Genomic DNA, 12,978 nt, shown 5'->3' with positions numbered 1-12,978 from the left:
TGACCATAAAAGCCCAGAGGTAATTTTCCTGGGACGGAGATTACATGCACCAAGGTGCGGCACCCCGTAAGGGCAACGCCACATGACCTGCTCCTCACCACGTGCCCCCAGCTATGCCAACTGTGCTCTAACTGTCCTGCATTCACACTGCCTCTTTTATATTCTCTTTTAATACAGGAAAAATCCATAGCCTGACAAATGCTGATAGTACAATCCCAAATCTCCATATTGACATACCTGAGTGACACTGTTATTGACAGAACCCTTCTCCAGTGGCTGCCATCAAACCAGTCATTTATTCAGCCAACACTATTCAAACAGATTGTTTATTCAGTTACTGCTGACATTTCCTGTAGTTTGTTTAATCCCCCACAGGGACCCCAATAGGAGAGAGATGTCATATATTCAACCCCGGTGGGAGATCCCGCTGCCTGTCAGGGTTCCCCCAGCCATTCCCACTCAGTTTATAAAACAAGAGATAATTTTAGCAGCATTCCTTTTGGTTTTTTCTCCGTTTAGACAACAAAAGCGAAACCTTCTGAGGAAGCTTTGAGAGCTCACTTGCCACTGACGCCTGCAGAGCCTCATCCATCCCTGGGATCCAAGCGTAGGAAGGACAGGGACCTGTCGGAGTGAGTCCAGAGGAGGCACCGAGATGATCAGAAGGATGGAGCAGCTCTGCTGCTTGGAAAAGCCGAAAGAATTGGGATTGTTCCACCTGGAGAAGAGACCAAGGGTGACCTAATTGTGACCTTCCGCTATCTGAAAGGAGCCTACGAGATAGATGGAGAGAGACTATTTACAAGGGTCTGGAGTGCCAAGACAAGGGGAAAAGGTTTTAAACTGCCAGAGGGCAGGGTGAGATGGGATACCGGGAAGAAATTGTTCCCTCTAAGGGTGGCGAGGCCTGACACGGAGTGCCCAGAGAAGCTGTGGCTGCCCCAGCCCCAGAAGCGTCCAAGGCCAGGTCAGACAGGGCTCAGAGCACCTAGTCTAGCGGAAGGTCTCTCTGCCCACGGCAGGGAATGGGACCAGTTGATCTTTAAGGTCCTTCCAACTCAAACCATTCTGACTCTATGATACCGTGAGTGATACATTGGCCTCAGCAGCAGCAACACAACTAAAATCTTGGATTCTGGATCAGAATGCTGAGCTGTCAGGACACTTGCTGAGGGCAGGAGCTGCCCACCTAGGAGATATTTACCTTTCAGCCAACACTTTTGTTCACATGCAGGAAAGGTTTTTCCCCTTTTTGATTGCTTCCCACTGGCTTTCCAGATGCCATTTGGCTGAGCGTTTGCCACAGATCTGTTCAGAAGCGTGAAAAAGCCAAAGGTTTCTAAACCGGCCATTGAACCACATCTGCCACAGCTCCACTGGAAGTATGCATGCAGGTTACAGGAATAATGAACAGAAAACAGCTGGAGACGTGAGTCCAGTACAGTGTTACCTCTGCTTTACTCACTGAGTTATTCCTGTGCAGTCAGGCCATGGAATTCTTACAGCAGTAACATGCATGTGGTCGGTGCATACTTGGCCCTATGTCAATAACAACCCAACAGGTGATAGAAAACAAAAGGAGGCATGTAGCAAGGACAGCTAAGGCCTAAATGATGAATGAAATCAAACAGGAGCCTCAATTCCTTCATTTCCTAAGCTTAAATCCTTTGCTTTGCAATTCTAACATCATTTTCATTTAATGCTTAATGTTATTTCCCAGAGTCTCTTGGTTTGTTTTTTAGAGGAATGAGAAAAGCAAATGCTCCATCCCATACAGGAGAATTTGAATGCATCAGAAAATTTTGACAAAAGTATTATTATTAAGAAAATAAGATTTAACTTGATTGCCACTTTTTTAGAAAAGTAAGATTTCAATTAATTTAATTTTATTTAATTTCAACTGTACTTGGAAAAAAGATTGCTTCCAAACACGTTTCCAGGCTTTTGCAGAGCGAGCTTTCCCTCCAGACATACGCGCATACTTCCCTACTATTTTCCAAATTTTTCCAGTTGGAAGGCAGTAAAAATATGTGGGAAACGCTGTCAAGCTTTGGAACAATTTTCCAATTAAAATAACTTTCAGTTTTGAAAGTAACACCAGGTGTTAACTGTTCAATGGGTTCATTTCTAAAATGTCTGTATAACTCTGAGGTGGCTTTTAGGCTATTTGGGTATAGAATGTCAGGTTCCTGCTCCAAAGAAGCTCCAGAGCTGTTCAAGACAAACAGCCGCATTCCTAGAAAAGGAAAAGAGGAGACCGTTCACAGGAGGGGACATCAACACCTTCCAGTGTCAGCTGGATCACAGGGTTGGAGAAAACCCACCTCTGCAACACACAGATATGGGTTGTATTGCTCCAGGGGAGGTTCAGGCTAGACATCATGAGTAATTTATTTGGAGAAAAGGGTTGTCAGAAGGAACTGCCCAGGAAGGTGGTGGAGTTCCCATCCCTGGAGGGGTCCAGGGAATGACTGGATCATCACCCATCCTTCTCCACAAGAAGATTGTTATCAAAACCCCTCTAACTACTGGGGAGATAAACAGAAGGAATGAGAATCAGAGCAGAAACTAGGAAAAACTTCCAAAGTGCATTTCAACACCTGCATTTTGGGAGGCTTATCCTGGAACACGATACCGGATCGGATGCACACCTGGGAAGTAAAGGATGCAGCTCTATCCACCGAGGCCGATGGTCTGCCTTTAATTATTCTTCAGCAGCATCTGTTGAGTGCACCTTTTTTTTTTTTTTTTTTTTTTTGTAAATAAATGGAATGTTGTCTTTGCCTTCCTATGAATGTTCCCACATCGAACATTCCTGTGAGAGAAACCGTGGAGGGGGAGGTCCCCACAAAACAGGGATCTTTCTGTAATACTCCACAGCGATTACTTTGCATCAAAAAGACCAAAGTTGACAAAATGAACATAAGATCAAAAACCTGGGCAATATTAAAAAGCACTGTCTGCGTTTCCTAGTCATGGGAGCATAGGAGTGGGTTGCTTGGTGACAGCTCCTGACACAATCTGCTCGGAAATCAGCCACAGAAAAAACTCCCATGCCATTGCAGCGTTGCTACGGCAACATGCGCAAGCAATGGATCCCAAGTTAGAGACGCGCCTTAAGCAAAAATATGTTTCCTGTGATTTTAAACACTTTCCAAGCCATAAATACATAGCGTCTGCCATTCTGAGCAGCTCCCAGCAAGGCTGGCTCCCCGGGGGTTTGTTAGCATTTGCACCGGTTGAGAATTTGTACATGTGGGAAAGCAGTAAGGGGAAAAAACCCCAAACCGTGACGTCTGCAGCCCTGGATTGCAGCACTTCATCAACCACTGAGGTGCTGGCGTAGCAGCTGTGTCAGTGCAGGCCCACAGGGCATTCAGGAACGGAGGAGAGGTTTCTCCCTGTAGGTGTGAGCTGCATTGAGGCTGCAGTAGGGACCACGTGCCAGCGGGGCTGTGGCTTGAAAAGCCCTTCAGGGACTCACCAGTGATACTGAAGGTCCACCCGTGCCTCACGCGATAACCACATCAAAGGTGGGATCTTTGGCCCGCAAGAGACGTCTGCAGCAGACCACGTGTCTGCTGCCTCTCAGCCCGCAAGTAGATTCCCCATGGGCTAGAGGCGAAGCCTGAGGTAACTGACCAAGCAGGGAGGACCTATTTTGCAGGGCGGAAAATCACGCCTTGGATGACTGACCACAGACTTTCTGCCACCCTGAGCCACACTGGATAAACGCTCAGATGGAGCAACCTGGGTACGAGACACACACTTTGATCTAAGAACCTGCCCTACCGCTCTCTCCGTGCCCCTCTGTGCACAGCTGTAACGCAGTTATAGACAATCATGGAAAATCCAGTGTGGATTTGCAAGGGGGGACTTTTTCTTCTTCCCCCTTTTGATTTCATTTTGGCATTCTCTCCCCGGTCCCCTAAAAAAAATAAAAAATAGGGGCTATCAGGATAAAAGGATATAAAACTGCGGGAAGAAACTGCTCCTCCATTATTGTCCGTGTTTAAACTGGGGGGAGTCCCCTTTCACCTGTGATTTTGAGGGTACAGATAGGAGGAAAACCTGCCTTTTTCCGGGTGTTAGGTATATCAGTTGACAGGGAATCCCTTTGGTCGATTTTAATTGGAAGGGGAAAAATATTGATGCCATATAATGGGTTTGATTTGAGGGTACCTCCCTCATTGTCATCATCCTGCGGTTTAAACTGAGGAGGAAGCCCGGTTGTCTGCCCTTTATAAGGGTTTGGATTGTGGTAAAAATCCCCCTTTTCCCGTCATTTGAGCGATTTAATTCGAAGAAAATCCCTCCTTTTCTGCTGTTGTAGGGGATTAAATTGAAGGGTGGAGCACACACTTATCAGCGGCTTTACATCGGGCTGTGCCGCTGCATTTGAGGACGCTTCTGCCCCCTGGCACCAAACGTCTTGCACGGCAGCACTCCTGGCATTCCCCGGGGAATTGCTGAGGTGCAGCGGGAATTTGGCGGCTGGGCAGCCCCCGGGGATCGACAGGGCCGTGCTGAGGCGGGGCGAGCTCTGCCGGGCCGGCAGGCGGGAGCCGCGGTGCGGAGCTGTGTCCGTCCCGGCCGCTCCGCCCGCTCCGGGCGCGGGGCTCGGGCACCACCTTGTGGGCACAGAGGGGTACTGCAGCTGTGCTCCTAGCCGGGCGGGGCCGAGTCGAGCGGAACCGGGCCGAGCCGAGCCGAAGAGGGCCGGGCGGGCCGGGCCGAGCCGAGCCGAAGCGGCCGGGCGGGCCGAGCCGAAGCGGGCCGAAGTGGGCCGGGCCGAGCCAAGCCGAGCCGAGCCGAGCCGTGCCGTGCCGTGCCGTGCCGTGCCGTGCCGTGCCGTGCCGTGCCGTGCCGTGCCGTGCCGAGCCGTGCCGTGCCGAGCCGAGCCGAGCCGAAGCGGCCGGGCGGGCCGAGCCGAAGCGGGCCGAAGTGGGCCGGGCCGAGGCGAGCCGAAGCGGGCCGGGCCGGGCGGGCGGAGCCGAAGCGGGCCGGGCGGGGCGGGCCGGGCGGAGCTGAAGTGGGCGGGGCGGGACGAACCGGGACGAGCCGAAGCGGGCGGGGCCGAGGCGAGCCGAAGCGGGCCGGGCCGTGCAGAACCGAGCCGAGCCGTTCCTCTGTCCTCTCTGCCACCACTCCCTCTTTCTGCCTCTGGCCTGTGCCTGGGGGTTCTGGGGAGGGATTTCTGGGACCTGCCCCCTTTCTTGTTGCAGCAGAGCTCCTTTTTGGGAGGGGTCTATACCTGGACAGAGTTCCAATAAAGCAAGGTGCTGCTGTCCAGGGCAGTTGGAGTCTCTGCCTTCTTTGGGGGTGAGGAGCAAAGGCTGAGGGGGACGCGGTGGAGACTGGGGGGCTCCCGTGTCACTTGGGGCACACCGAGACCCCCGCGAGAGGGAGGCACACGCTGCGCTGGAGGAGCGGGGAATGGGGAGGGCTCGTGCTGGGTACCCTTCCCCAGAGGGGACCCCAGGCTGCCAGGAAATTGCCTGGGAGGGCTGGATGCAGAATCCAAAAACCTGTGGAGTTGTTCTGGTTTTTACGGTAGGTATTGGCAAGGGACAGGAATTGATCTTTGGAATATGATTTTTGGCCCATAGCTGTTTATGAATTGTGTAAACCATTATATAATCAAGTATATAATTGAGATGTGTCTAGTAGATGTATTACGGTTATATTGTGTGTGTATATGTGATGATTTCATTATCATACCATTTCACTGAACAGTGAAGTTCATTGGAGTGAAATCTGATTACTTGCATTTTAAAAACTCGCCCCCCCCCCAACCCTTTTTGATTTTTTTTCACAGGTATTTTATAGGCATATTTCAACATTTTCCTTCCTAATCCACGAGTAAAGGGAGATGTTGGGATTTGATCCAAAAGATCTTACAACCGATTTTGTGGTGAAACAGAGAAAAACCGTGAGCAGCCAAAGGCAGAGAAGCACAAAGTGTTTGATGTTGTTAAAGTTCAAAATAATAAGCAAAAATGGTGGGGAATTTACCTGCCTTAGAACCAAGTATGATCCCATCCCATACTCTCAGCTCCCGCTCCCCTTCCAGCGTGGCTGTGACCCGGGCTGGCCGAACCGCTCGGTGTCTCTGGACCTCACAGCATTTCTACGTGGCTGCTGCAGCCGGGTCCCCAGTACGTCCTGCTCTGGCCGCCTTCCCCGAGCGGTCCCACGTGCACCAGGTGGGTGCTACAGACCACAGGGGCCTCTTGGCTGCAGAGCTGGGTGATGGGAGACGGCAAAGCAATGCCCAGGATGCAGCTGTTCAAGCCGGCCTCGCCTCACGGAGCATTTCTTTCTCACCTGTCCATGGTTCTCTCTGTGTGTCTGTGGTCATTTTTAAGCTGCAGGGCTGGGACGCCTGGCCATTTCCCCGGGAGTGCTCACCCTGGGAGCACCAGTCTCTACCTTGGGAGGAAGCAAGCTGCCACCAGAATAAAAGCGGGGTGGAGCTGCTCCCACTCCAAGGCAAGAGCCTGCAAGGCCCATCCTTTGGGGACTCGTCTTTTGTGTGAAGGCACATTGTCTAGCAGAGGAAGAGGTTGATACCTGGTGGAGCAGGGCCAAGATTCCATTTTCCCCAGGTAGCTCCCTCCTCTGCCTGCTGTAGCGCTGGCCAGGGCTGGAAGAGGAGGGGGAGTGTCTTCAGCACTGCTGCTGGAACAGAGTGGCCCTCTCAGGAGGATCCTGGTTGCTTCAGGGCTTTGCTTTTCCACTGGTTTGTGTCCACAAAGGAAAGGCATGCAGAAGGCAGCACCATCACCCCAGCCCTGTAGTCGGGAGTCCATCAGCTTTCCCCACAGTGAACGTGGTTAAGGTCTCCTTAACCAAAGGAAAACTCAGCACCACTACAGATGCACAGAACAGCAATTTATCCACCGGGGCCTTCTGACACACTTTGCCCATTATGTGTCCAGAGGACTCCAAGTACTGACTTTACATGTCCACAAGTGTAGCCAAAGCCACACATACAGAGCAACACCAAGTTCTCACGGTGTACCAAGAGAAACAAAGATGTAATAACATTATTTCTTAGACAACTGTTGGGGATGAAGTCAAATGTAAAGAAAAAATGGAAATGTAAAAAATGATGGACGTTAGTGCACACGGATACAGAGTTTCTGCTTTTGAGCACCACAGATGCCTGGGGAGGGAGTGAGCGGGGCAGTGTCTGTAAATAGCAGGGAGGGGTGAAAGAGAGTTAAGTGTGTAAAGTGACACGGCCGGGCTCGAGGGGGGACACGGCGTTAAGGAAATAATTCCTTTTTTTGTCACTGTTGCACTGAATTTCATAGGCGTGTGGCTAGATGCCTAATATATTTAAAGCAGGTTTTATTCTTACAGGTGTTTTGCACACTGAAGTGTGTGCCCAGTTTTTGTTTCCAGACGTGAGGTATAGTGCTGGGTGTTTAATTTGGTATGTTACTTCTTCTGTTGTCTAAATAACTGCAGCGTCCTCCCGTGTATTGCAGGGGCAGGCGAGCGCTGGTTATAAAGGTGGTGATAATTAGGAATAACCTATTAAAGCTGGGATAAAAGGTTCAAAATCATTACTTAGAGTACTGCATAGATGCACCAGAAGTAACTACATCCTGGAAGTGCTGTGTGTCTGAAACTGTTTCCACCTACTCATTTTTAGCTCCTTTTTCTGACTCTGCTCCTATTCCAACAGACCCGTCCGAGCCTGGCATTCGCTAAACACCTCCGCGTGGTGGGAGATGAGTCTAGGAAAAAATACCTTCAATCCACCGACGAGGCAGAAAGGACTCAGTTCAAGGAATACTGCACACAGATGAAGGTAAAGTCCTTAATAGTCTATTTCTTCCCCATAACAAATAATTCATTAGTGTATTCCTGGCCGTGTGCTGCAGGGCACGTCGGAAGGTACACGTGAGTGACGCTTCCGCTCACGTCGAGGCAGACACACGCGTTCCTCATGCACCTTCTCCCTGCCTGACACGAGCTAACAGAGTCTGCCGAGGTGTGCCTGACCGGTTGTGAGGGCCAGATCTTTGTTGCCCTCATTTCAGTGAAGGAAACTCGAATTTCTTCTTGTATTTAGCACCACACATGGGTGTAAAGTTCAGCTGCCACGTGCCAGTTGAGGATTGATTTGGTCAAGGAGAGGAATTCTTGCCTAGGAAGATTTGGCACTCCAGTTTCTGTTGCATGGCAGAGGCCACCCAAGATCTAAATGTTGCAATAAGTGTCCCGAGCTACTTCCAATCTGTTCTTAAAAATTTTTGTCTGCAACTGGAGTGATTCTGTGCCTTATCCAGAGATAGTGCATTCTGGCTTTTCAGCGTGAACAGTGATGCTCCCAAGTTTTAAAGTATCAATCTTTCTCTCGTAGGTTAAGATGGGCACAGCTCTAGGTGGCCCATAGCCTGGGGCTCATCCCAGAAGGAGGGACTTCATTTGGCCACAGAGAAGACGTGCCTTCCCTGCAAGGAGCAGGAAAGATAATCCACAGCCTCTTGGGGAGGCTTAAACTTGAGTAAGTTTTTGTAGCCACCGATGCTGTTGAGGAAGGTAGGCAGATTGCAGTCACCTGAGGACTGGCAACTTTTGACAATGAGCACAGCAAGTGCCACTTGTAACTTCTCTAAAAAATCCTTTTTCTGTTTCTCTGTTTCTGCTGCATGTCTTCTGTATTTTTCTTTTTATTCTTGGATCTCTCAGCCTCCTTTGGATTGAATTCTTTTGGGACCCTCCCTCATGGGGAGCCCTGCTTATCTCAGTTCTTATTATTCAAAGAAAACTCCAAAGCTCGTTAGAATCTTGTTTCTCGTGTTTATTAAAAGGTCATCACAGAACTTGACAGGTCTCTCCAGGCTGGCTGCACAAGGTTAATCTTTGCAATCTGGTACATTTCTTTCTTCTGACGGTACAAACAAGACCTTGTGGCACACTTTGTGTCTGATGCACAGAATGGCCCTGAAATACGCAGTTCTTTCATCTTTATACCTATTTTTACCCAATTAACAATAGACACGTATATTATTTTTCTTAATGACCCAATGACCCATCTCCTCTGTGATGCACTACAGCATTCTCTATCCAATCACTTACTATTACCCAAAAACCTCCAGGAGAAGAACATGAAGAAGAAAGAAGAAGGGACAAGAGACAACACTGTAAATCCTCCATCTTGTCTCCTGTTCTCTAACCTAACTTTCTCACCCAGTGATTTAAAAAAACTTTCTAATCTACACGCTTACACTTTTAGCTTTTTCTATCTAACTTCAATATTTGTTTTCATGTATCACCATGACAATGTGCTCATGAATTTCATATAATATGAAATCCAGTGTTTTTCTGGATCTTATAACTAAGTATCAGAAACAAGGGCACGCACTCTGTATTCCAGACTCCAACATTTGCCCCTCTCTTTAAAAAAAAAAAAAAAAAAAAAAAATCAACCCAAACCTTTTCTTTGATTAATTTTCAAGAAGGGTTATTTTTCCTTCACTCATGCCCTATGCACCAACAACAGAACTGCTGCTCTGCTCTACAGAGAACTCTGCCTCCAGTTTTGAACATCAGTTAACTAACTACTCAAAGCTAGAGAAATAGATCTAGGTTGCTTACTTAACCAGTAGCTTAATTTGTCTAATTGCTTTAAAGTTTCTGCTGAAGCGACTTGAATTGAAAGCTGAGTTGTTATAAATCTCTATCTGAAATTTCATGAGTCAAACTCTTCACAATCAGGTGTGACTAAGATTAATATAAGGTTACACTAAGATGTTGCCTCTTTATATAGAGCATGATAAATAAAAAGAAAAAATGAATATTATACAAAAAACTATTTTCACTGAGATAAGGTATACTTTATTTTGAGTTAACTAAAAGAAGCGATGCAGGTGAAATTGCATCACAAAGTGATCAACAAAATGATACAGCTCTAGTGTGATACCTGATTCACCTTCATCTTCGAGGACTTTATCTCTTGTGCAAGATTCTGAATCTTGACACAGTTCACACCATACTTTTACAAATGAGGTTTTACAATATCAATTTTCCCACTCTTTCACATGAAACCCAAAGTTCATTGCTCTTGCACGTTGGATCAAAGTTGTTCAGCTGTCAACTGTGGTCTCGATACAGTTCACATCTGCGTGCTCGCTCTTCTGCTCTTTGGCCTGTCTGTCTCTGCAGCTCATGAGTTTCCATGTTCTTCGCTAGGAAGTTACTTCTGTTTTGAACCTGTGAAGACACAAACATAGACTTTCCTCCAAATTATTAATTGAAATGAATTTTTAATCTCACTTCTGAACTTTTGACCAGAATCAAAGAATTCTCTCTCAACTTTGCTTGAGTACTGTTAGAAAATACCTAATAATTGATGGAATTTGCTTTGTAACAGACTTGTTTAAAAAGGACTGTTCAAGAATTATTTGCAATAGATACACGATCTTTGCGTTTTTTCCAGAATCTAAAATACATACATCGTGTTTCCATGCTTCTGAACTGCAACCTCTGTTTCCTCCCCCTCTCTTGTAAACAAAGGTAAAATATCTGCTGTCTTGTTCTGACAATGAAAAACCATCAAAGTAAAACACATGCATATGTATACATATAGGAAATAACATTTTTACAGAAATCAAAACTTTTTAAAAAGATGCATAATTAATATTATGCAATATTAAACTTATCTAAATAATCTGTAATATGAATGACTGAATATTCTAAATATATACTCTGATCCCAGAGTTTGCCACAGCTGATAAATCAATGGAAGACTGGAAAATCATGTCCGGATAACAATTTTCCAAGCCCACTGTAAAATCCAGCTGCTATATTAATTCACTAATTGCCAAGTCAAATTGACCTGAATATTGTTTTGATGCAGAAAACTTCTGGGTTTATTGGTAAATTCTCTATCCAGGTAAAGTCAAGGCTCGGCCAGAGCCTAGCCTTTAAACTGGAAAGATGCCTTTTAACTCATTTCTAAAACAAGGTCCTCAATAGTAGCAGCTATGAGATGCTTACAGCACAGCAAACTGTTAAAATGCATTTATACAAAGCAAATGATCAGAAGCCTTAGGTACCAGACTAATTAAATCATTCAGCAGTTGGTTTAATCTGAAGCCTCTCCCATGGCAGCTGATTGTAGGCCAGCCAGCCTGTGCAGCAGGGCAGAGCAGCTCCGACCCAAACACATCCAGACACCCGTGACACACAAGACAACAGACGAGGGGACACAACAGGGAGACAAAACTCTGGGCCAGAAGAATGGCCGCAAGGACCAAGAGAATGCAGAACAAGATGACCCCGATGAGAGTGACGGCGAGCACATGAGGCTGAGACAACCCTGGAGAAAGAAGATGCTGACACAATGACTTATCCTGAGAAGCGCAAATACGGATGCCCGAGAATCCTACGGCCACAATTCTCTACCTATCCTTGCATTCGGACAAGTCCTAGCCCGCTACAATGGATCCTTGCGGTGCACGGCTGTGGACACAGCTCAGAACAAGACCTCAAAAGACACCCGATCGGACACTTAAAAAGAGAGATGGGACTCCAAGGCCTCTGAGAGGTCCCGAGGCACAGCTTCGACAGTGTCAGCGCCAGGCCGAGGAACCAAGAGATCAGAGATGTTAAGAGTGACACCAGGGTTTCTGGTAAGCCCCTGGAAGGGCTCAGGCAAGACACATAGAACACGAGGTGCACAAAAGGCACAAAAGGCACGACAGACAAGTGACACGACACATCCCCGGACCGCTCTGCCCTGTGCACCTCAACATTAGGAGCCAAAGTGAGGCTTCTCTCCTTGAGGTGGCCTCAGGAGCCGCTTCTTGGACCTTGCCATGTCCAAAGCAGATTCAAAAATTCCTGGCCACGATTCCCAGCCCGGCACCCCGCTTCCATCCCCCTCTGCGGTTCGTGGCCTTTGACTTAGCTCTCGGATGTCTGGGGGGTTAAGAATCCACACGGGCTGCCAAGGAATGCCGCCTCGCCGTCTGCCGAGTTCCTGCCATCACCATGCTGTTGTCTCCTTGTCAGCTACAATAAAGAAAACCAAATATCAATGTGAGATCTTCATAGCACATCTATGAAAACCCAGCACTCACCGTCTCCCGGGAATGCCCAGGTCCTGGGGCTGTATGCTTCAGTCCTGCTAGGATGCTCAGGCTTGCAAAGCCAAACTCTTCAGGGCAGTATTAGTGTGGAACTGAATGACCACCACCTCGATGAGGGGTTAGAAGCTCCCCAGTTGTGGAGGGACAGGGAGTCCAGGGCAGGCTGGGTCAGGAAACCCTCAGTTATCCCACAGCAGTGGGCCGTACACAAATGCTATCTCTTCTGAAATGGCCCTAGTACAAGGTTTACTGCCTGCACCTCTCCGGGGTTCTGGCACTCTCCTGCTTTAGGTTTCCTGCCTGCAGCTGTCTCAGAGAAATAAGGGTGCTGTGAGAGCTGCTGTTCAGAGTTGGGGTTCACATTGGGGAACACTTGTACTCTACCTTATATCCCATCCTGTACCCCTTATTCTAATTGTTTATCTCTACTCCTCAAGCCTTTTACCTCTGAAGCCCTCCCTCAGTCTCCCTGTGTCACTGCCAAGCTCCCCTGCTGAACCCTACAAACTTACAACCCTACGCTTGCAACCGGGGATTCTCCTTATCCATAGGCCCCAAGAGATGTCCCTTAGCCGGGACCAGGCAATCCACAGTTGCTCCCTACCCTACCTAAGTTTGGCCCTGAGACAGGGCAGAGGCTGACAGAGCCGAACTCTTTGCGGAGGCCAGGCACGAAGCCTTACCAACCGCCGCCTCGAGGAGGGGTGGGAGCAATCCCCGGCTGCGGAGGGACAGAGAGCCCAGGGTGGGGCGGGGCGGGAAACCCCCTGTTTCCCCAACCCTGCGGATCGTCCCCCCACTATCTCTTCCTGGCTGGCCCTAGCACCAGGGGTACTGCCTGCACCTCTCGTGGGTTCTGGCACTCTCC

At 48.3% G+C, this 12,978-nt stretch overlaps 1 long non-coding RNA gene across 1 annotated transcript; it reads left to right on the top strand.

Moving 5' to 3' along the window:
- The first annotated feature begins 7,541 nt into the window (after positions 1-7,541).
- LOC148182438 (uncharacterized) lies at positions 7,542-12,955 on the top strand. The gene is made up of 3 exons (XR_015774671.1): positions 7,542-7,822; positions 8,378-8,521; positions 11,131-12,955. It is a non-coding gene; the product is annotated as an uncharacterized LOC148182438 (long non-coding RNA).
- The last annotated feature ends 23 nt before the right edge of the window (positions 12,956-12,978 follow it).

Source organism: Pseudopodoces humilis, chromosome 29 (genome assembly GCF_049639895.1).
Source record: "Pseudopodoces humilis isolate 2021_Gansu_Grassland_sample_001 chromosome 29, ASM4963989v1, whole genome shotgun sequence".
In the NCBI taxonomy this organism is placed as follows: Eukaryota; Metazoa; Chordata; class Aves; order Passeriformes; family Paridae; genus Pseudopodoces; species Pseudopodoces humilis.
The sequence above is the reverse complement of the archived record's forward strand: the minus strand, read 5'-3'. Positions and strand labels throughout refer to the sequence as shown.